The following is a 23,286-nucleotide window of genomic DNA, read 5'->3' on the forward strand; positions in this document are numbered from 1 at the left end:
TTATTTTGGAAAAATTTAAATGACTGGTAGGAGAATCTGAACGTGATCTTTACAGGAATCCCTAGCATTGAGAGAGAGAGAGAGGGCGGGGGATGAATGTGAGTGCTGCCTTGAACTTCAGCGAACAGATCAAAGGTTTCAAACGGGTTTTCTGAAGTTGCCCAGCGTCCGAATTTCAAGGCGTACTTGCGCTGCCTCTTTCCTAAAGTGCGTGCGTTTCTGGGGGAGGTGCGCGCCGCGGAGCGAAGGCCGGAGAGGGGCAGCGACTTGCGCCAGAAAGCGCAGGGGAGGCTCGGCCGGCGCCCGCGGGAGGAGCGAGCGGGCTGTGGGCCGACGGGCGGGGGAGGCCCGCAGGAGGAGCCGCGACGCTGGAGACCGACCGCCAGCGCCGCCCGGAGCCGCGGCCAGAGCCAGCAGCCGGCGAGCCGGCGGGCGCACGCACGCCTGGGAGCCCCGCGCCTCCGCCTTCCCTGCTGGCGAGCGGACCTCGGGCAGCAGGTAAGGAGCTCGGGTGCCGCCCTGCGCGGCCGGGACGCGCCGTGCCAGGTGCACATTCCGACTCCCTGGGCTGTCACCTCGCCGGCTCCCGCGACCCCTCGGCGCCCGGCGTTGCCCACGGGACCTCCGCCGCCTCTCCACGCTGCACCGGTCGCTTTCTCCCCTTCCCGGGTGGCTCCAGAAACGGCGCGCCCCCGGGCTCCGGGGTCGGGGAGGCGGGAGGTCCTCCGCCTTGCCCAGGTGTGGGGTCAACACCGACACGCCGATTTCCCCCCTTCCTCCAGAACACACCCGTCTTCCGACGCTGCCCTAACTTTGGGAAGCATATGGACTCTTGAATAAGGCGAATACACCGCCTTATCTGCACCTAACAGTGGATTGGGGTCCCCCCACCCTAAAATACTATGATACATTTACAAATTCACAAGGTTTACTGAATGACAGCAGCGCTTGAACTTCATCACGGTCTGCAGCTCGGTCTGCAGCTCTTACTTGGCCTGGGAGACCCGTGACCCCACCCTGAGGTCCTGATTCCAATCTGAGGGTTGTGTGTGCCCGTCTGCGTCATATTTAAAAAGCACCTCAAATGATGGCAACAACGCCCCCCCCCCCCATATCCACTTGAAAGAGTCTGTGAGGCCCGCATCGGGGAGAGAAGGGGAACCCAGTGTGGCCAAGCCTCACCTGGAAATGTTAGTGTGAGCAGGAATGGGAAGGGGCAAGCCAGAACCTCAGGTTGAGGAATTTGGTGCAGTATCCATCGTTCAGAGAGGTCAATTTTGGGAAAGGAGGGTTAATAGTCATTTGAAACTCAGATACAGGGTAGGGAGAAATGCCATACCTCTAAGAGACCTGTTTATAGAATAAACTTTTACTTTTTACTTCAAAGATATTTTTATTGATGCATATAATTATACATAATAGAAGAGTTAACTTTAAAATATTGATTTAAAAATCTTCAGTGGTGGTGCCTGGTAGGCAAGCACTCTGCCACTGAGCTACACTCTCCTGGCTGAGGCCTGGCAGGGTATGGTGGCACATGCCTGTAATTTCAGCTACTCCAGAGGCTGAGGCAGGAGGATGGCAAATCTGAGGCCAGCCTGGGCAATGGAGTGAAACACTGAATGAGAGAGAGAGAGAGAGACAGAGAGAGAGAGAGAGAGAGAGAGAGAGAGAGAGAGAGAGAGAGATCAGGATGTAGCTCAGTGAAAAGACTTGAGCATGTATGTATGAGGCACAGGTTCCATCCCCAGTACTCCCCCCACCCCACCCCACCCCACACCCCACACACACAGAGAAGGAAAAAAAAAGTCTTTATGTCATCATTCACCACTCCCTTGCCTTCTTGTCAGTTTCAGAATACAGGCCATTGGTGGTTTTTACCTGTTGCTTACTTTAAGGCAAAAGACTCAAATGGACTTATTATTTCTAGGCACCAGGGGGAGGAATGATTATTTGCAACAAACTCTTCTAACTTGAATTGATTAAGAGAGTCTTCAAATTACATTATATTTACACAAGTGCTGATGTTTCTCCATCTTTCGCTTTGCATGTATATGTATCTGCTGCTTTTTGTTGTGTCGATGTATGTACTTGAGCCATTTTAAGTACCTATCAAACCACCAGAAGGTGGCTCCTAGGGGAAAGAAGTATTGCTATTTTTCTTTTGGTAAACTGAGGAGAAAGAATGGTATTTTAAAATCCTGTGAGATAGGTGCAATAGTTATAATATTAAATCATGTATTTCTTTTTATGAAATGAAATGTCCATTATGAAGTCAGGATGATGATATTCAGTCCTTGCTTTCAAGAATGTTAAGGACAAGTTGGAGACTATGAAGCCTTTTGAACTTTTAAGAAAAGACTCGATGTCTAGTTATTGAGCCAATGTGATTGTTTTCCTGGCAAACTTTTTCTCCTTTCTAAAATTAACTTTCCCCCAGGAAAAATAGTGCAGATGTACATGCTTCAGCCCAACCAAAGCTAGAAAACACTACGTTTGAATTTCTAAAAGTGACCTTAATTCATCCCTATAGATCTGGTATTTGCCAGCCTCTGCCACAAAACATGCAGAAATACTCATTGCTTGCTGACTTTTGCAAAATGTTGGTTTAATGAGAGTAGTTATGGACAGAGCACAATATTATGTTATAAATTTTATTGGTTTAGGCAAAACTATTATTATTTTCCTAAGGTTTTTGTGTATATGTGTGTACACTGGATCTGGGGCTTAGCATAATTATATATATGTAACACATGTTTTTAATAGGAACAAAAACCCACAATATTTTTCTCTGTGGTGAAACATTGTAAGCATTAGGTTTTGATTACTTTTTTCATGGAAATTTTAATGTGACAGAACTAAGAGCTTCAAGGAAACGATTCCACAAACATCTATTTGGAAAAAGAAGTTGTTTTTTTTTTTTTTTTTTTTTTAAGCCCTTGGTCTGCTGAATGCTTAGCCTATGTGGAATACTCCTTTGTGAGTAAGGGTGGTGGATCCAGTTCTGGCAGCCTCAGAGGGCAGATGATTAGACCCTGCCACTCTTGTGCAGACCTTTAATTTAGTCTGTAACTTGATGCTTCACTGACCCCACCACACTCTCCCTGCCATACTAGCTCACAGAGGAATTACTGGCACTTTGGACTGAATTTTTCCCCTCCCATCAATTAGGATATGTATGCATAGGCTGCAGAATGCAGTTACATTTTTAGCTTAGTAGTCAAAGAAATATCTTTGGCCACAAAGAGACAAGACTTCGAGTAGCCTGCATCATGAATTGTCTTATTTTATTGTGCTGTGTTAATTTCCCAGTGATTCAATGGTGCAGAAATAAGATTGTCATTGAGCATTAAAATTGGAAGGCATTTTACAAATCATCTAGATTTTAATCATTTCTTTCTACACATGAATATTGAAGTGCTCATCGCCATAATCCAAACTCTGAGAATGGACATTAAATTTTATATCTTTCCAGTTCTTGTAGTAATGAGTATTTTGTTCACTTGAAATGAATTTATATATGAGTTCAATAATGTGGTGATGGCAGCAAAGTATGTTGCAAATCTCAGATTTCCACCGAAACTCGAAATGTAGCATTACAGGCAATGTAGGTCATTTACAAAGGTGGTGAACTCTAACATTCTGAATTTTTCATTATACTGGATGCAGACCACTTCAATCGGCTGACGGAAGAATAAGGGTGCACTAAGACATATGAGTGTAAAAAGAAGGAAGGAGTGTGGGTACCGGTATGTGGAGAGCACGGCAGGGCTTACTGAATGAGCAACATTCAGGAATGGTTAGCTTTTAGACCTGCCCCAAATTTTAAGCTGAAATAATAAGAATAATCATTGGAAATTTTTGCTCTTAAAACTGTACCTTCCCCTTTTGTAAGTCCAACTTCTTGATGCTTCTCTCTTTCAAGATCTTCTGTCTTCCTAAGAAGATCTATCTTCCTAAGAACGTAAAAATACTCCTAAGAACATTTTTTCCTAGGAATATTTTCTTTACCATTATGAAAACTTTATGCTCATATATAGGCACAAGGCAGATTGAATTCAACCTCTAGGCATCATACATGATATAGAGAAGTATTCTTGCTTCTACCACAGTTTGCTACCATGTACTGAGGTACTTTACATACATTAAGAAAATGTCTTCATCGGCCTAAGAGACAGCCATTATCACCATCTCTGTGTAGATCTGTGATTCAGTGTGACCTTAGCCAAAGGCAATTTCAGTAGAGATACAGGTAAAAAGAAGACCAGTAGGATGATTAATGAGTGTAGGATTGGAGAGCATTGTTGAGGGCGGAATGACGCCTGGCATTTTGCCAGAGGGAATGGTTGAAAGGTGACGCCAGTGAGCCATTGAGATGATGATGGTTAGTTAAGCTGTGTATTCAGTTGTGTATTAGACCTTTGCTGTGTGGCTATAGGGCAGCTCTTGTTGAGTTCTCCTGGGTCGAGGGAGGCACACAGAGCCGGTGGAGGGTGAGGGAGTTCCTGGGGAGTGTGCATGGAGTGCTGGTGGAGTTGGGGCAATAAAGTTTCCTGTTTGAACATACAAGTGCTTTGTGGCGGCTTGGTGATTTGTGCCCAGCCAGACTGCGGCAGAGCATGAGCAGCCAATAAAAAATTTTAAAAAGTGTTTATCCTTCAGGAATGAGGGGAAAGGTGGAGAAAGGAGAGAGAGGTCAGCAGCTAAGAGATACTCAGATCAGGGTATTCAGATTTGGGTGGGCAGGGATTCAAAGTTTCAAAAACAAGTTGGAGACCTAAAGAGAGCCAGTTTCAATTTTTTTTTTCATTTAAGGGTATTAAAAGCATCAACTAATATCATCTTAGAAAAGACAATATTAATATTGAAAAGTTGAATAAATTAAGTTTATGAAAAAATAGTATCTCAGATTGTAAAGTTTTTCTTAAGAATCATCTTTTTCCCTGGTTTCCAAGTTCCATCTCTCCTTCTTTTTTTAAGGTTCTGGCTTCATCAGTTGTCTTTTCTCTCAAATATTTTCCATGCCTTCTCTATCATTAGTTTGTGAGCACAGTCCAGTTCCCTATCTTAGAAAATCCTGGGTCAAAATGAGTGAGAACTTGAATGAAAGCAGCATCTGTGGGCATGGGACAATATCCCTAACCCATTGACATTACTCTTCCTCAGAGTTGACACTTAGACTTATTTTCTGTAGTTGCAGGTTCAGTGTTGCTTAACAAATTGCTTAAGGCCAGAACTCTTTCAAATTTTGATTCTAAAATATTTTGATATGTGTAATGAGGTAACTTGGGGATGGGATCCAAGTCTAAACACAAGAGTTGCTTATGTTTCGTGTACACTTTATACACACATAATGTAAAAGTAATTTTATGTAACAGTTTAGTGCACTGGTGTTTGACTATAACCCATGAGGTCAGGTGTAGAATTCTCCACTTGTGGTGTCCTACCAGTACTCAAAAACTTCTCATTTTGAAGCTTTTTGGATTAGGGATGCTCAGCCTGTATAACTATTGGAAGTTGCTTCTAGGAGTTTGCAAGTCAAGAGAATCTGTGTGGGGGGTCTATATATATAGATACTTACATATGTACATACATATACCTATGCACATACACATGTATGGATGGATATATATGTGTGTAAATATATAAATATTTACTGAAAAAAATGAACCAATTAATAGAAATATGAATATACATGTAATAGGATGTTAGAATGGAACTTTTTCAGTTTCCGTGTTAGCTGTGGCTGAAGACAATAGAGGCCACATTCCAAAGTCAAGAGAAAAAGTCAGCTTTAAGTGCCCACCATGCCAGCCTTCCTTAGATTGTCATGTCTGTCTTGGTCAAGGGAGAATTTTCCCCCTCCCTCTTCCTCCCTCACCTTATCCCAGAATGGGGGGCTGGTATCAGAAATTGGGGTCACCTAAATTAACAATATGGAGAGAGCAGTTCTTTCCATGTCCATCTTTCCTGTACAGGTGGCCAGTGTTCAACAGGCTACAGCTGAAAGAGGAAGAAGTTTAACTTCACATGAAATGGGAATAGTTTGAGGGCTGCGTTAGGTTGGACACATTGATAACAGAACTGTGATTGATATTTTAGACTGTGAGTGACTTGAAGGTCTAGTTGGTGACTAGAAAGGTCATGACAAGTGTCCTGAATTTAAATCAAAGACAAGGAAATATCCAGCCCCACCAAATAAACTAAAAGAGTGCAATAGGTTCTTCAGAGAAACAGAACAAATACAATATATCTTGCTCTACATGAGGGGATTTATTATGGATGCTGAAAAGTCCCCCGATCTGACTACAAGTTAGAGAACCAGAAAAACCAGTGGTTTAATTTTGTTCAAGTTTGAAGACCCAACAACTCCAATATCTGAGGGCAGGAGAGGGTGGGTGTCTTAGCTTAAGAAGAAGAATTCGCCCATCTACTGCTTTTTTCTTCTCTAGAGCCCTCTAACAGTTTAGATGATGCCCCTTTGCTTTGGTGAGGGTGGACCTTCTTTACTCAGAGTACTGAGTCAAATGCTTATACCTTCTAGAGACACCCTCATAGACATGCCCAGAGATAATGTTTTACAGCAGTCTGGGTCTTCTTTAGTCCAGGCAAGTCGACACATAGAAGTGATCATCACAAAGAGGCAAAGGAGAAAGCAGATGAAGTAATTTTTTGATGATGCCCCACGAGTCCTGCTTGTTCATTATTATGGTCATGGATATCAAATCATCTATGGTTTTCAATGATATGTAACTGAGGAAAGGAGAGAAGGGAAGGACAGAGGTGATTATTGTAAGAATTAAATTTATTTCACCGAAATGTCACAGTAGCTATTTGTGTTTCATAAAATGATGCTAGGAGCATATTAATTAATCAACTTAAATACACATTAGGTAATTTTAAAATGAGGTTTACAATCTGTTCCACAGCTGGGGAAATGATCTGTGATATTGCCTGTGTGTAATAAGCATACGAGACATTTTACTCCTTCTGCTTTCAGAGAAGCACAGAAGCAATAAATGGCTAAGATTAATTGTTCACATTTATATTCTGTCACTGATCAATTAAAAAAAAGTGCTCCTGTAAAAAAATAAAGATGATGACCATAAGCCAATAAACTCTAGAACAAGCAGGAATGCTGATGGATTTGTCTTTTCAGCATTTGGGAATTTTAAAAGGGCTTTAAACTATTAGCTTCTGGATTATCTTCCAAGAATCTGTAATGTTATTCAATCAAAGTCTTTTAATGGTAAAAGAGTGACAAGAGGACAATCTAATTAATATTTCTTAAAAAAAATATATATATATATATATGGTGTGTGTGTGTGTGTGTGTGTGTGTGTGTCTGTGTATGTGTCATTATAGGCAAAAACAAAACAAATAATATTTCTATTACTGTGTTCCTAAAAGTTGAAAAGACTACTTGAAAAGTACATGTGAGTCACACATGAAACATTTACAATGACAGAGAACAAGAGCAACTTATTCCATAGAAGTAGAATTTTGGACCCAGAGGTAGGACATGGGATTGGCCTGAAAGAATGGAGACAGGGGATGAGTTGGCATGGAGACTGGCCCAGTCCTCTGTGGTCCTTGAGGAAGCCCTTGCTGTGCCCGAGGATCCCCGGGGTGATGCTGTGTTGCTGTGTTGCTCTTTTAAATGCCGTGTGCAGTTCCATGGTGTAGGTACAAGCAAGAGTGCTAGAAGTGGGCTACCAGTAAGGCTTGTGACCTTGGAATTGTCGTTTACTATTGTTTTTTCCCTGTGGCTCAATTCTGTGGTCTCCCAAACACTCCCCCTGCTGGTGTGCTGTAACAGTGGGTCCCCTGGAGTGAGGGTAACACTGGTGAAGATGGTGGAATGTCTGTTCTGGTGTTGTGTTTCATCAGCTCTGTTAAAGCCAATTGGAAAGAGATTCTCCTGCTGATTTGGAGAAAGCAAGATGTCGTGGGAGAACCCAGAGACTAGGACTTTAGGGCAGCCACTAAATTTGTGGTGAGTTGTTTCATGATATAGAAACTATCCATCCCATTTTCTCCAGTCCATATTTTCAGAGTTATCATTAGCACATCCTGGAAATCCTCATTCTGTCCTTGTGTCTCTTAACTTCTTGTATTTTCCATAAATTTTATTCCTCTATATTGTGCCCTGGGTTTCTTTAGGTTTATCATTAATTTTGTGAATTCTCTCTTCAGCTGACGGTATCGATCAGCTTTGATAAAAAATGTTCTAAATAACCTTGAAACAGTGGCTTATAACAAAACTTATTTCTCACTCCAGATTGCACTCTCAGTGACTGCAGGTTGAGTGCAGTGTATCTGCTCAAATGTGGATCAAGTCCAGTTGATCCTGTGCACCTTCTCATGACAGGGCCCCTGTTAGGATGAGAGGTTCTTGTGGTACACAGAGGCTGCAAAGCTTCCTATGGCCTCTGCTTATGATGGCCAACCCAAGACAGTAGCCAAGCCAGCATCAGTGAGATGGAGAACTACGTCCTTCCCAAGAGAAGGGGAGAGAGATACATTTGAACAACAGTACCATCTATCATGATGGCTATTTCTTTTTCATTAGTGATATTTTAAATTCTAGGTCTCTATTTGGTTGTTTTTGAAATCTCCTTGTTCTTTTATTTCATAATGGCTTATTCCTATAGATTCTATTCCATCCCTTATCTTGTCAAACATTTAAAAAACACTAGAGCTAAAGTACAGGGGTTTCTGTGGAATCATTTCTCATTTGTTTCATCTGCTTATATATCTTTCTCGGGGTGGTTCATTGGCCGGTGGGCCTTACTATCTGGGCTAGTTCATCAACATGGGAACTCCGCGCATCCCCGTTTGTAGAGGTGTTCCTCTTTGACAGTTGCCCATCTTATTCATCAAGGCCTGCATGCTTAGTTTGGCTCTGGTTTCCAATCCTGTATAGTTGGTGTTCACTTGCACGCCTTCGGGGTTCTTGAGCTTAAGTCTCCAATTTATCCTGAGTGATTCTTTTTCCTTTTGTAGCCCAGGGCGAGGGGCATGCTTCTGCACACTTTCTCTTTTGAGAGGCAGGAGTTGTTCAGTGCTCCTCCCTCCTGACTTTACATGAGGTGCTTGCTTCCACCTGCACATGATAGGCAGGCCCTAGACCCAGAGGGGACCCCTCATCTTCCTATTTCTGCTATCTTCAATTCCAAATCAACATTGCAGGTTTTGGGTTTCTTTTTTGTTTGGGGGGGGTTTTCCTTTCTGGCTTTTTGCACAGCTATGCATTTAAAAATATTTAGAGATATTTCATTCAGAGCTTATATATAATAGCAGAAAAGGGTATCGAGTGGAGTAGGAATGTTCCCAGCTCAGCATACCTTACTGACTAGAAGTCCTTAAATTCATTTACCTCCCCCCCCCAATCCTATTTTAATTATTATTGGAATTCATTGGAATTATAGGTTAATTTGGAGGGAATTTACATATGTAAAATATTGAATTTTGTATCTATGAATCTGGTATATACTTCACCATCTTTTTAATATCCTACTGCAATTTTGTAGTTAAAAGATAGTATATACTTTATGCTAGATTTATTTCCCGGGTTTTATATCTTATTCTTTTTTATTTATTTATTTTGGTACAGGGGATTGAACTCAGGCAGGCTTAACCACTGAGCCACATCTCCATCCCTTTTTAATATTTTATTTAGAGACAGGGTCTCATCAAGTTGCTTAGGCTCTTGCTAAGTTGCTAAGGTTGGCTTTGAAGTCATGATCCTCCTGCCTCAGCCTCCCAAGCTGCAGGGACTATGGGTGTGCACCACCTTACCTAGCCCTTATTCCTAAATATTATTCCTGGCTTATTGAATAGCCATGAGCAAATTAAAATAGTTTTAATTTGCTGTTTAATTATTATTATTTAACTTAATTGCCTGGAAAATATAAAGTGACAAACTTACTGGATAATTTATTATTTGTTTCATTTATTAATTTATTTTTATTATTACTTTAAATTTATTTTTTATTTTTTGGTACTGGGGATTGAACCCAGGGGTGCTTTACCACTGAACTGCATCTTCATCCCTTTTCATTTTTTATTCTTTGAGACATGGTCTTGTTAAGTTGGTTAAGGCTTCAGCTAAGGCTGACCTCAAATTTGCTATCCTTCTGCCTCGGCCTTCCATGTATAGGGATTGCTTACCACTACACCTGGCTTCATTTATTATTTATTTCACTTATTAGTCTCAGTATATTGCTCATGAATTTATAATATATGTTTATTAAAGTTACCAAATATGTACATAAAGTAAAATTTTTTTGAAACAAGTCAAATAGAAAAGAGTAACAGGTCAGTAAACTAAATTAATACATAGGTTTTCATTACTTGATGCATGCTGGAATCAGAATTTGTCAAATGAGAATTTGAAGGAAAGACATGGTGGAACTCAGCAGACCTGGGTCTGTCACTAGACTGGGGAGCTCAGCTTTAGGCAATGGACACCAGGGGACCCAGGCGATCCTCATCATTGGGTGTGGTAAGAGTCAACTCAGACACAACAGAAATATAAATTCCCAAAGAGCATTCAGAGGACAGGGTGGATGCTCTGGCCAGAGCCCACTCCCCTTCTCTCCGGGACTCTCTGTGAAATGCAAATCTAATATGAAAACCTGATCAGCAGCTGCACAGACGGAGAGCACGTGTACTGCTTCTTTCACCACAGTGCCGCTAGCGAATCAGTAAATTACTCTTGCTTGCAGAGTCTTATTGATTTAAAGGCATAGATCTCTCTGCTCATTGGCTCCATTTATTAATGTAGAACACTAGCTGGAAAGGACTTTAGAGATTTAGAAGTCACAAACTAAAGGTGTGTGTGAAATCCTTTTGTGGAACATTTTCAAAATACTCATGAAACCTTCTAATTTAGTAGGTCTGGGATGCGGACGGGTATGTATGTTTGGCAAAATTCTCTGGGTAATCTGATGTACTCTTCTGGTTAGGAATCATTTCTTTAGTCTAACCCTTTAATTGTATAGATGAGAGAGTTTTCTTGGAAGAAAGAAAACTGCTTCTAATTTAAGATTGCCTTGGTTAACATAGGTAGTTAGCAAATTGAAGTCTTAATGATTCCATTTCCCCAGTTCTTTCTGAGCTCATATTTCACCACCATCAAGTTGTAATTTAGTTTTTGACTTAATGACTTGGGGCTTTAGGTAGACCTTTATTTTCAAAACAAATCTCTATTTTTCTTTAATGTTGATGAATGAACAATACTCTACACTGTGTTTTGGGTTCAGAAATTGTGAGAAGCTCTTTGATCATAATGATCCAGGCTGTTGTAAACATTTGCAGCCAGGAGGCAGCGACAGAGCTGCTGGGCCTAATGCCGAACACCACACTGAAGTTTGTACAGTGTCCATGGGACAAAGACTCAGCCCTAGCCAGGAAAACGATTTTTAAAGACCCACCAAGTTTGTTTTATGTCAAAAAAAAATGTCGAAAAAAAAATGAACAGCATATATAATTCATGACCTGGCGTCATTTCCTGCCCCGGACATGTTTTTTTTTTTTTTTAAATATTTATTTTTTAGTTGTAGTTGGACACAATATCTTTATTTTATTTACTTTCATGTAGTGCTGAGGATCGAACACAGGGACTCACACGTCTAGGCAAGTGCTCTACCGCTGAGCCACAACCCCAGCCCTGCCCTGGACATATTTAATGACGACAACGACTCCTCCTCCTCCTCCTCCTCCTCCTCCTCCTCCTCCTCCTCCTCCTCCTCCTCCTTGTCTTCTTCTTCTTTTGTATTTTTAAATTTATTTATATTTGTTCTAATTAGTTATACATGGCAGTAGAATGCATTTTGACACAACATACATAAACAAAGAATGACTTCTCATTCGTCTGGTTGTATATGATATAAGTTACACAGGTCATGTAATCATATATGCACATAGGGTAATAATGTGTGATTCATTTTACTATCATTCCTGCCCTCACACCCTCTCCCCAGCTTTCACTCCCCTCTGTTTAGTCCAAAATACCACTATTTTCCATCCCCCACACTCCCACATTTTTAAGTAGCATCTGCATATCAAAGAAAACATTTGGCTTTTGGTTCTTTGGGATTGATTTATTTTGCATGGCATAATATTCTCTAGTTCCATCCATTTATTGGCAAATGCTTTAATTTCATTCTTCTTTAAGGCTGAGTAATTTTCCTGTGTGTGAGAGTGTGTGTGTATCACAGTTTCTTTATTCATTCATCTGTTGAAGGGCACCTAGGTTGGTTCCATAGTTTAGCTATTGTGAATTGAGCTGCTATAAACATTGATGTGGCTGTGTCACTGTAATATGCTGATTTTAAGTCCTTTGGGTATAAACCTAGGAGTGGAATGACTGGGTCAAATGGTGGTTCCATTCCAAGTTTTCTAAGGACTTTCCATACTGCTTTCCAGAGTGGTTGCACCAATTTGCAGTTCCACCAGCAATGTATGAGTGTACCTTTTCCCCACATCCTTGTCCACATTTATTCTTGCTTGTATTCTTGATGATTGCCATTCTGACTGGAGTTAGATAGAATCTCAATGTTGTTTTGTTGTGCATTTCTCTAATTGCTAGAGATGCTGAACATTGTTTCATATATTTGTTAATTAATATAAAGTTGACTTTTTCAGATGGGTAAAGCAGGCTTCTGTGGGCAACTGCAAAGCAAGAGTGTTCTTTCACAGAGAAGTCTGTCATTTGTGTAAGAGGAAGGAAAGTAGTTGATTTTAAACTTAGTTCCGACTATCTACCCTAGTTGAGTAGTAACTAACCAACACTCTTTATTTCCCCCTACTCATTAGGTCCCCAAATCAGCTTTGTTCACAGCATAGGTTAAGATATTTAGTAAAATAGGATCTGAATAAAGTATTTTAGGGTTAGGTGACTTGCTTCATAATCTTCCTTTTATTAGGAGGTAAAGGGAGACTTCATTTAAAGAGAGCCATATTTCTAATTTCACGTGTTCCTTTCTCAAAGAGGAATATATATACCATTCTATTTCCATATTACATAAAAACAAAACCATTTTTTCCTATAAAGATTAGTCTGGAGCTGGGTTGTTGCTGAGTGGTAGAGTGCTTGCTGAGCCCATGCGAGGCCCTGGGTTTGATCCTCAGCACCACATAAAATAAATAAATAAAAATAAAGGCATTGTGACCAACTACAACTAAAAAATAAAATATTAAAAAAAAATTAATCTGAATTCCCAGTGTGGTAGGTCATGTCTGTAATCCCAGCTGCCCAGGAGGCTGAGGCAGGAGGATCATGAGTTCAAAGGCAGCTTCAGCAATTTAGCAAGGCCCTAGTGCCCTTAGTGGGACCCTGTCCTTAAATAAAATATAAAAAATGGTTGAGGATATGGCTCAGTGGTTAAGCCCCCCTGGGTTCAATTCCTAATACCAAAAAAACAAAAAACTGTCTGAGTGATTAGGAGTAAATATGAGTGCGCCCATGTCTCAGCTGATTGAACAGAATGACCTCTGTTCAGGTGAGGTGGGTGTTATGCACTGATTTTTGTAAGGAAAAGGTACAAGGCTGCATTACTGTCTGGTAGAATGTAGTATTCTCTAGGTCCTGGAAGAAAGGGGACAAAGAAAAGCAGAGAGAGAAAAAAATAACCAAAAGGTTATGCACCTAAACATAGTAATACAGAGTCATGTCCAGAGTGAACACAGAACTTTTGCCTTGACTGGGGAAACTACTTCTAGATGTTGACTGAGAGTCTCTGGAGTAAGCTTCACACAAGCACCATGCTGTGCTTCCTTGAACTAATAGAGATGCTCCGCTTCCGTGACTCTTAAACAGTAGCAGCAACAAAAAAATAAAGGAACACAAAAGCAAAACCCCTGCAATCAATAGATCATCATTATCATTTTGGTGGGTAGGGTTTTTTGAAATTACTTTTTTTTTATATTTGAATGTTGCCTTTTTTGTTTTGTAACTGGGGGTTGAACCCAGAAGTGCTTTTCCACTGAGCCGCATCCTCAACTCTTTTTATTTTTGATTTAGATACAAGGTCTCATTAAGTGGCTTAGGGCCTCCATAAGTTGCTGAGGGCTGGCCTTGAACTTGAGATCCTCCTGTTTCACCTCCCTAATCACTGGAACCACAGGTCTGTGTCACTGTGCCAGGCTGAATATTTCATTTTTAAGAGAAAATATTTTTATTTTAGTATTGATAATGCAACTAGTGAAATTTTTTTCTGTATATACTCTTAAATTTATGTCAGTTAGGGTTACAGCTCTTATAAAACTAGACAGGCTGGGTGTGGTGGCACATGCCCTAATCCCAGTGGCTAGGGAGGTTGAGGCAGGAGGATTGTGAGTTCAAAGCCAGCCTCAGCAAAAGCAAGGTGATAAGCAACTCAGTGAAACCCGTCTCTAAGTAAAAAACAAAATAGGGCTCAGTGGTGGAGTGTCCCTGAGTTTAATCCCTGGTACTCCTCCCACAGCCCCCCCCCCCCCCCCCCCCCCCCCCCCCCGGCAAAAAAAATAAAAGACTAGACAGAACCTCAGAAGCCATCTAGACTCATCCATGACTTTGCAAATGAGGAAACTATACAGGACTCCATGGGGCCACCAGTTAGATGGTGGCTAAACAAAGCCTTTGCTGGACGTTGGGTTCTTAGTCCAGCAAAGTTTCTCATGCTGTAGGATTAAAGAAAATGGGTACTTAATTAACTGCTGTGTGTTCAGAGACCGTTGGTATTCAATTTTTCATGTTTCAGACATACATGGTGCAGTAGTCGTCTGCTGTTTTTCAAGTATTCCTGGCTTTCTGACTGCACATTTCCTGACCCCCTGTGACTAGGGTGACCAACGATTTGCAAGGAGAATGGTGCCACTTCTGAGTAGGAGTCTTTTAGATTTTTAATTTGCAAAAATTGGATCTACTTATGGATTTACTTATGTACAATGTGATGTTTCTCTTTTTTGACAAATCTTGAGGTGTACACAAATATAAAGTACTTTCTCAGATGGTAAAGAAGCCTCTGCAGACAACTGGAAAGCAAGCGTGCCCTTCTCTTGTGTTGAACCGTAGGAGGAAATCCCACAGAGAAGTCCAACATCATTTGTGTAAGAAAAAAGAAGGTAGTTAATTTTACCCTCAGTTCAGTTGGCTGGCTGCCTTCCTTCCTTCCTTCCTTCCTTCCTTCCTTCCTTCCTTCCTTCCTTCCCCCCTCCTTCCATCTCATTACATTGCCCAGCTGGCTCTGAAGTCCCGTGCTCCAGCGATCTTCCTGCTGCAGCCTCCTGAGCTGCTGGGACGACAGGCGCACCCACCGCATCCAGCTTGATGTGATGTTTTGCTATCTGTGTACGCTGTGGAATGGCTGAGTCAGGCTTATTAACATGCCTGAGCAGGAATTTTTAATTCATGCTGTGAGACTCTCTGGGGGTTGTTTGTAACCCCTGATTACAAACCTGCCAAAGAGTGTTTTCTTGAAAGAATGAAAATGCTTCTAATTTAAGCTATAGTCTTAAAGGGAAATGAAGAGTCTAGGCCACACATTTGGCATTTTAGAGCAGAAGAGTAATTTTTTTTTCTTATTTTGGTGTTACATTTCTGTATTATTATCTTGATTCTTCACTCTTTGAAAATGATCACCTGTGTTAAAAAAAAAACTATGCAAGGAATGACTGTTATGACCAATCTCAAAAAAAATTTGAACTATTGTTATTTTAAGTTATAGCTACATTCAGTAAATAAATTGAAGAGTCAAGGAATCCGGGTCTTGGTTTTCTCCTTGTCACTGCATGACCTTCAACCTGGCTGGGTCTCAGGATACTCACTCGTCTATAAATAGGTGTTGAAACAGATCATCCTGTATATCTTTCTAGCTCTGTTAATCTGTAATTCCAGGAAATCAGAGCAATGTGCTTCTAGTTGTTTTGAAGCAGGGAATTCTTTCTTTTTTCTTATTTCTGGTCCTAGGCGTTGAACCCTGGGCCTCAGGCATGGTAAGTACACACTCTACAACTAAGCTGTACCCCGAGCCCCCGAGTCAGGGATCTTAAACACAATTTTAAAGTATAAGAACTAGACCTAAATATATCTTGGTGCGGCAACTCAAGGAATAGCTGATGATTAAATCATGCAAAACTTGAACTGTCCTGAGAAATGATATGTTGTACTTTTAGTACTATTTCTTTTGTAATTCTTAAAAATATATCTTTGAGGTTTTTCTGATATTTAGATGCATTTGCCTTGTATTTAAGAAATTTTTTCTTCTCTAACATTCAAGAAGTGTTTCCCAAGGGTGTAGTGGAACTGTGCCTCTGTTGTGTTTAGCTTGTTTTTTTTTTTTTTTTTTTTAAGTCTAACCATGGGATGGCAAGATCTTCCTGGTTTTTCATGACATTTGTTGACTTCATCTCCCTGAATTCTAAGACCTTAGAAAACATTGGCAGCTCGGCACTAGCTTCTCTTTTTGATGGAAGTACAACCATGGTTGCATTCACAGTTCAGCTCTCAGATCTGTTAGAATGTTTTGTTTGCAGTCAACTTTGGAAGGAAGGCTCATGAGCAAAGCCCTAATGGTGGAAGTGGTGTCACTGGGTTTTTGCTTTGGCTTTTTTTTTTTTTTAATTTTTATTATTTATTTTAATTAGTTAGACATGACAGTAGAATGCATTTATGCACTTTGATATATCATACATAGATGGGATATAATTTCTCATTTTTCTGAGTGCACATGTTGCACAATCACATTGGTCATGCGGTCACATATATACATACAGTAATAATGTCTGTTTCATTCTACTATCTTCCCTATCCCCACATCCCCTCCCTTCCCCTCCCCTCCCTTCCTTCTACCTAATCTAAGGTAACACTGTTCTTCTCTAGTGCCCACCACCTTATTATGAATTAGCATCTACATATTAGAGAAAACATTCAGCCTTTGGTTTTGTGGGATTGGCTTATTTTGCTTAGCATGATATTCTCCAACTCCAACCATTTACTGGCAAATTCCATAATATTACTCTTCTTTAAAGCTGAGTAATATTCTATTGAGTATATATACCACAATTTCTTTTATCCATTCATCTATTGAGGGACACCTAGGTTGGTTCCATCGTCTAGCTATTGTGAATTGAGCTGCTATAAACATTGATGTGGCTGTGTCACTATAGTATGCTAATTTTATTTCTGTTTTCTCAGAGCCAAAAATAAACTGGCTATTGGAGTCTCAAAGCCAATAGCTCCTGCTCGGAGATATCTGTCTAAATGATATTAATTTTTCCAGGTACGATGGCCAACTCCTATAATCCCAATGATTTAGGAGGCTGAAGCAGAGGATTGCAAGTTTAAGGCCAACCTCAACAACTTAGCAAGATTTATATCTCAAAGTTAAAAAAAAGGGGTGGTGGTGCTGGGATGTGGCTCAGTGTAGGATGCCTTTGGGTTCAGTTCCCAGCAACCAAAAACAAACAAACAAACAAACAAACAATAAATAAAAATTTCACTTCTATCCTAAAATGGATTGGTAAATCTGCTAAATGATCTGTAAAAGCCAGTCCAGTGTTTGCTTTTTTGTCCAGTGGACACTGTGCTGAATTCTTTGTTTTTTTTCACACTTAACTCTTTGTACTAACATGGTCAGCATAATCCTCTATCTGATGGAGTTGTTAGCTGATAGAGAACGTTACTCATACTGATTGCCATTCTCCTTGATTGTAAAATAAACTTTCATAGAATCAGAAACTGCCTTAAAATATAAGTCTAATCAAGTATACTGAGCACTTTGTTTTAATTCAAGGCAAATAAAATGCTCTTTATGTAAAATGAATTTTTAAGAAAGTAGAGGTGTGACATTTTGACTGGTGTTACTTATTTTGCATTCCTAAAATATTTTCATTTTCTGCCTTCATCTGAATCTTACATATAAAGAGTTTCAGTGCAGTTATCCCAAGAAATAAAAATAACCTAGAATGAATACAAACATTATTTAGTCACTCTTCTTATTGAACTTCAAGACCCGTGTACAAAAGTACCATTCAATGCCTTAAAAAGCTGGTAGTCGTGATCTTAGAGCTGAAAATCATAGCGTCTTTGGCTAGTCATCCTGCCTGACCTTGAACATTGGCTACTGTAGTGTGGAGCAATGTTGGAGAAGGTGATTCAGTGTCCCCAGATTTCAGTTGACACTCAGGAATGCACTAGCTCCCGAGGCCAAGGTAATGCACTGTAAGTCTTCTGTCTATTTGGGAACCACATTCCTGGGGTCTCTGGATAGGGGTGAGAAATGTTACTGACTCCTTTTATGCCAGCAAGCTCACAGCACTCAGCCGTGCTAACCCAGAATCCACATGTTGCTACTTGGGTGGCTTAATTCCTAAGGAAGGTGAATGGGTGGGATGCAGTAACAGAGAGTGTTCTGAACATGCTCAGGTTTGATGGGATGAGAGATATGTGCATTTCACAGTATTATTTTTAGTGGAACACTTGCTATTCTAGATATTTTTTCTTAGCCTTCTAAAAACAAGTAGTGTTATTTGCTTGATTTGCTGTCGTAGCCATTTCTCAAAGTCCAACAGACAATAATATTAAGAAAATCCTAATAATTACAGTAAGCATTCCGTTGCTACAGCTATAAGTTTTCTCTTACCTCATCAACTATTCACAAAGAGAATGAACGTTGTTCTCACGGTACTTAGCGTTTGAGATAAGTGTAAACCTTTCTCCTTCACACTTTGGAGGTTTTACAGCACATTTAAGTAACTGTACCTAGCATGCCCCAGGGAAATGTTGACAATAATAGGTCTGATATTTGGGGAAAAAATTGTTTGAGCTCATCAAAGTAAAAGCAAATCAAAAAGCAAGGAAAATATTTTTCTTGCATAAGTGTCCTAGGAACTCATCTGTGTTGGGCTCCAAGGGCAAGAGTGAGCCATGTTTCCTGACTGAGTGTGGGGTGCCAGCCAGCATCAGCTGCTGCCACTAAGTGTCAGTTATGCAGGGTCCCTGACCCTTTTCCATTTTCAGAGCAAGAATAGAACTAATTGTAGCATCAGGATGCAATGCATTCCAAAATATATTTACTCTGAAGCAGTAATCTCTTTCACATCCTGAAAAATAACCAAAAAGGACATAATTTTTGTCACTTAGAATATTTTTGACATTGGGTTTGAAACTCTACACTTCAAATGTGCTGAAAAAAATACAGTTCAAAAAATTAGATCTGTATATAATTCAAATAGTTTAATAGTGAACTCTGTGAGACCACCTACATTCTTTACTCCGGTGGAATTGTGCGATATTAACTTATATTCATAACAAGTCAACCAATTTTAGAAAGCGTTTCTAATGATGGTGTTTGTCATAATGGCATTGTATCTGGAGCCACGTCTGGTCCTTGGTCAAATCATGAACTTGGTAAAGTTTCCATCTCTTTTCTTCATTTTCTTTCTTCTTTAAGTTTTCTCTACTGCTCCAAAGCTTTTGCCAAGATTTTAATAAATTCCATGGGTTGGACAAACTCCCTCTTTAACAATGTAAAAAACAACAACAGGGCTGGGGATGTGGCTCAAGCGGTAGCGCGCTCGTCTGGCAAGCGTGCGGCCTGGGTTCGATCCTCAGCACCACATACCAACAAAGATGTTGTGTCTGCCGATAACTAAAAAAATAAATAAATATTTTTAAAAAACCAACCAACAACAACAACAAACAAACAAACAAACAAAACCCTGATTTTCAAAAAGATTCTAAAAGGATGCATGTTGGTCTAATTAATCAATAACTAATAAGAGGCAGTCATAGGAACCTCTAACTTTGTTCCTGGACTGATTTCATCTGACAAGAGGAAGTTTTCTAGTTTCGGCAGGACTTGGAGCCCCCGTGATCTGGCTCAGTTACATTCCCAGCATTCCATCTTTCCAAGTTTCACTTTGTACCTATTGCTTGGGGGCACCCATGAGCCCATAAGATGGTGCACACAGAAGAATTTTGTAAAGCACGAAGCTCCCTAACTCGGGTTTATAAGCATTGCTTTAAAATCACGCAGGGATGGCTGGGGTTGTAGCTCAGTGGTAGAGCGCTTGCCTTGCATGTGTGAAGCACTGGGTTCAACCCTCAGCACCACATAAAAATAAATAAATAAAATAGAGATATTGTGTCTATCTACAACTAAAAAAATATTTTTAAAAAATCATGCAGGGAACTCTAAATAGGAAGTCAGAAGCCTGTGTTCAGTCTGTGTGGGTCAGCTCTCTATTACAATAACAAATACCCGAGAGAATCAACGTATGAAGAGAAAATATTGATTTTGTCTCACAGATTTGGAGCTTTCAGTCCATTATCACTTGGCTCCACTGCCTTTGGGCCTGGGGCAGGGCTGCACATCACGGCAGGACATGGGGTGAACTGAGCTGTTCATCTCCTGGCCAGGAAGCAAAAGAGAACAGGGAGTGCCCAGGACCCAGTCATACTCCTGAAGGCACCCCCAGTGCCTAGAGGCCTTCTCTAGATCCCACCTCTTAAAGGTTCCACCCCCCCCCCACCAGCAGCACCCCGCTGAGGACCAAGACTTTACCATGTGGGCCTTTGGGGGACAGCTATCCCCACCATAGCTGTCCTGCTTTGCTACTCCCTCCCCCTGAGACCTGAGGAAAACCTCTCACCATGCCAGACCTGTTTCCTCTCCATAAAAACCTGCAGATGGAACCAGAACTTCTCCAAAGTCCCTTTCAATGCAAGGTACTTTACAGTTCCATGGATGAATATCATCGGCAAAGAAAATACCGTGACATCTAATACCAGGGGCAGAGAAGGTGCACGGGTTTGGACTAGAGGTAAGCCGAGGAGTGGAGGAGACAGTGATGGTGGGTTAGGAGGGGTTGGTGCTCCAAGAGAAGTGATGATAGAAGCTGTAGGACAAGAAGTGACGGGGGTCCGCCTGGCAGGACCCGTAGGAAGTGAGGCATTAGTGTATATGGGCCCACAGCTGTGGGGTGGAAGGTGCAGGATCCTGGGAACTAAGTGATGAGGGTTATTAGACCTTTTTCTCTCATGGGAGATGCTGTGTTGCAGGATCTAAGGCTGCAGAGATTTTAGCAGTCAGCAAACACAGGGGTGAAGGTGAAGGTGGAGGAGGAGGAGCGGATGATAAGGACATCGAAGACAAGGACAACCTCTTTAATTTGTCTCTCCCTTGAGTCAGCAGCAGTGAGAGTGGTCAACTTAAAATGTTAATCAGATGACTTCTTTCTCCCCATTAAATTCTTTAATGGCTTTCCTTGTATTGAGATTACAAATTCCTTATCATTGGCTTTTATGTCCCGGAAGGAATTAGCACTTGCTTATCTCTCTAATCCCCCTACCCCTCTGTTCCACCACCTCTTCCTCTCCAGCCACGGTGGGCAGCTTGGGGCCACCAAGGGGCATGGCTGTCTCTCCACCATCCTTCACAGATCCTCTCTGTTCTGTGGGATCTTAGCTTGGCTTCAGACAGGGTTTCTCCACACCCTGTCTACAGTACTGTCTGCTTAGTGACCTTCACCCCCACCGCGAGCTAGAATTGTCATGCCCTCCAGTGTCTGATCAGAGGATCCTTTGTCAAATGACCCAACATATGAAGAGTTGATGTTCCTTTTTACCTTTTCTCTCCTTTTTCTATCTTTCCTGTACTTATTATTTTGTCTTTCTCTCATTTATTTAAAGTCATACCTTATATAAATTTCTGATTATAAAAGCAGCACCTACCTGTTCCCAAAAAGTAACACTTGAGAGTGTAAGGAAGAAAGTGAAGAGCTTTGAAATTCCATCACCCAGAGAAAAACTAGAACTCCCATTTTTCTTTTAAAAAACAGATACATAAAAGCATAAAAAAATTATATGTAGGGCTGGGGATGTGGCTCAAGCGGTAACGTGCTCACCTGACATGCGTGGGGCATTGGGTTCAATCCTCAGCACCACATAAAAATAAAAAAATAAAGATGTTGTGTCCACCGAAAACTAAAAAAATAAATATTAAAAACTTCTCTTTAAAAAAATTATATGTAACAAGGTGTACATCGGATGTTTCAACGTATGCATACATTGTATAATGTTTAAGTCAGGTTAAATATATCTCCTTAGTCATTGTCATTTCTTCATGGTAAAAACCATTAAATGTCCTTTCTTCTAGCTTCTTGTGACAGATAGCACATAATTGTTACCTACAGTCACACTACTGTGGAGTACCAATGGAGCATCTTACTGTAACTTAGCATACATTAATATTTTATTCCATATGCTTCTAAAGTTTTTCAGTGCAGATGAAAAATGCGAGGTGGGTTTTGACTCCTGTGCTCATTTGAGCTTCTTTTTCCACTTAGTAACACACATGTACCATTATATTTTCCTTCTTTCGTCACACTCATTCCCCTTCAATAACAGCTCATAATGTGGGACTAAAACAAGTAATTACTCATTGTCTTCATTGGAGAGTTGTGAAATCTGGTTCTTAATTTCAAAAAGCAGTTGAAAGCAATATTTTTTTTTCCAAAATTTAACAAAACCAAGTTGCTTTTCCTTAAAAAGGCCTTCAATCAATGGAGGCTGTGTAGCCTGCCCAGAGTTTTGCCTTCCATTGACATCAGAACTGTGCTTCTCTGCCTAGGGGTTAGGCCCACCCTGCCTTTCCCAGGCATAATCCAGCATTTATCTTTGGTATAAAAAGTAACTGTTATTCTTGTCTGTCACTGCCAGCACTGCAGAATGGGCGTCTAAATGCCTCCGATTGTGTATTTAGAGAGGCTAACAGCTGCATGTGCTATTTCCACGACTCTAAGATCCACCCAGGATGTGACCATGGAAATGCTTGCCATTTCTTTCTTTCTTTTTAAAATTGGTGAGTGATATGCAGAGGTGAGAACTAGGTGAGAAATTCTTCAACAGATGTGGGCTTGCCATTTGATATCTACAGAAAACTGCATTCCTTTGAGAAGCTCTTAGAATGCTAGTCTGCCTGAACTTGGGACAGCCCTACAAAGTGTCTGGGACACTCAAGTCATATCAGTGTGTTTCCAGAACAGATAAGCAAATTCCACACTTGTATATACATATGTACCCCCATGTGCTTATGTATACACATGGGCCCCTCAATGCACCAAGGCGCGCCAATACTAACCAACCAGCAAACCACATCCAGATGAAAACCCCCAGCTTTTCCCTTAAAAAAAGAAAATGTGAGGCTGGGGCTGTGGCTCAGTGTAGAGCACCTGCCTCGCACGAGTGAGATGCTGGGTTCGATCCTCAGCACCACGTAAAAATAAATAAAGATATTG

General features: G+C 40.8%; 1 protein-coding gene across 1 annotated transcript in view; it reads left to right on the forward strand.

Annotated features, from left to right (window-relative positions):
* The first annotated feature begins 406 nt into the window (after positions 1 to 406).
* Rnf144b (ring finger protein 144B) overlaps positions 407 to 23,286 on the forward strand; it is a 158,683-nt gene continuing 135,803 nt past the window's right edge. Inside the window, exon 1 of the mRNA XM_046453431.2 lies at positions 407 to 498. The gene's annotated coding sequence lies outside the window, so the exon portion shown is untranslated. The remainder of the gene's footprint in view (positions 499 to 23,286) is intronic.

Source organism: Marmota monax, unplaced genomic scaffold (assembly GCF_021218885.2).
Source record: "Marmota monax isolate L192 unplaced genomic scaffold, Marmota_monax_Labrador192_F-V1.1 WCK01_AAM20220418_F8-fsc00029, whole genome shotgun sequence".
Taxonomy (NCBI): domain Eukaryota; kingdom Metazoa; phylum Chordata; class Mammalia; order Rodentia; family Sciuridae; genus Marmota; species Marmota monax.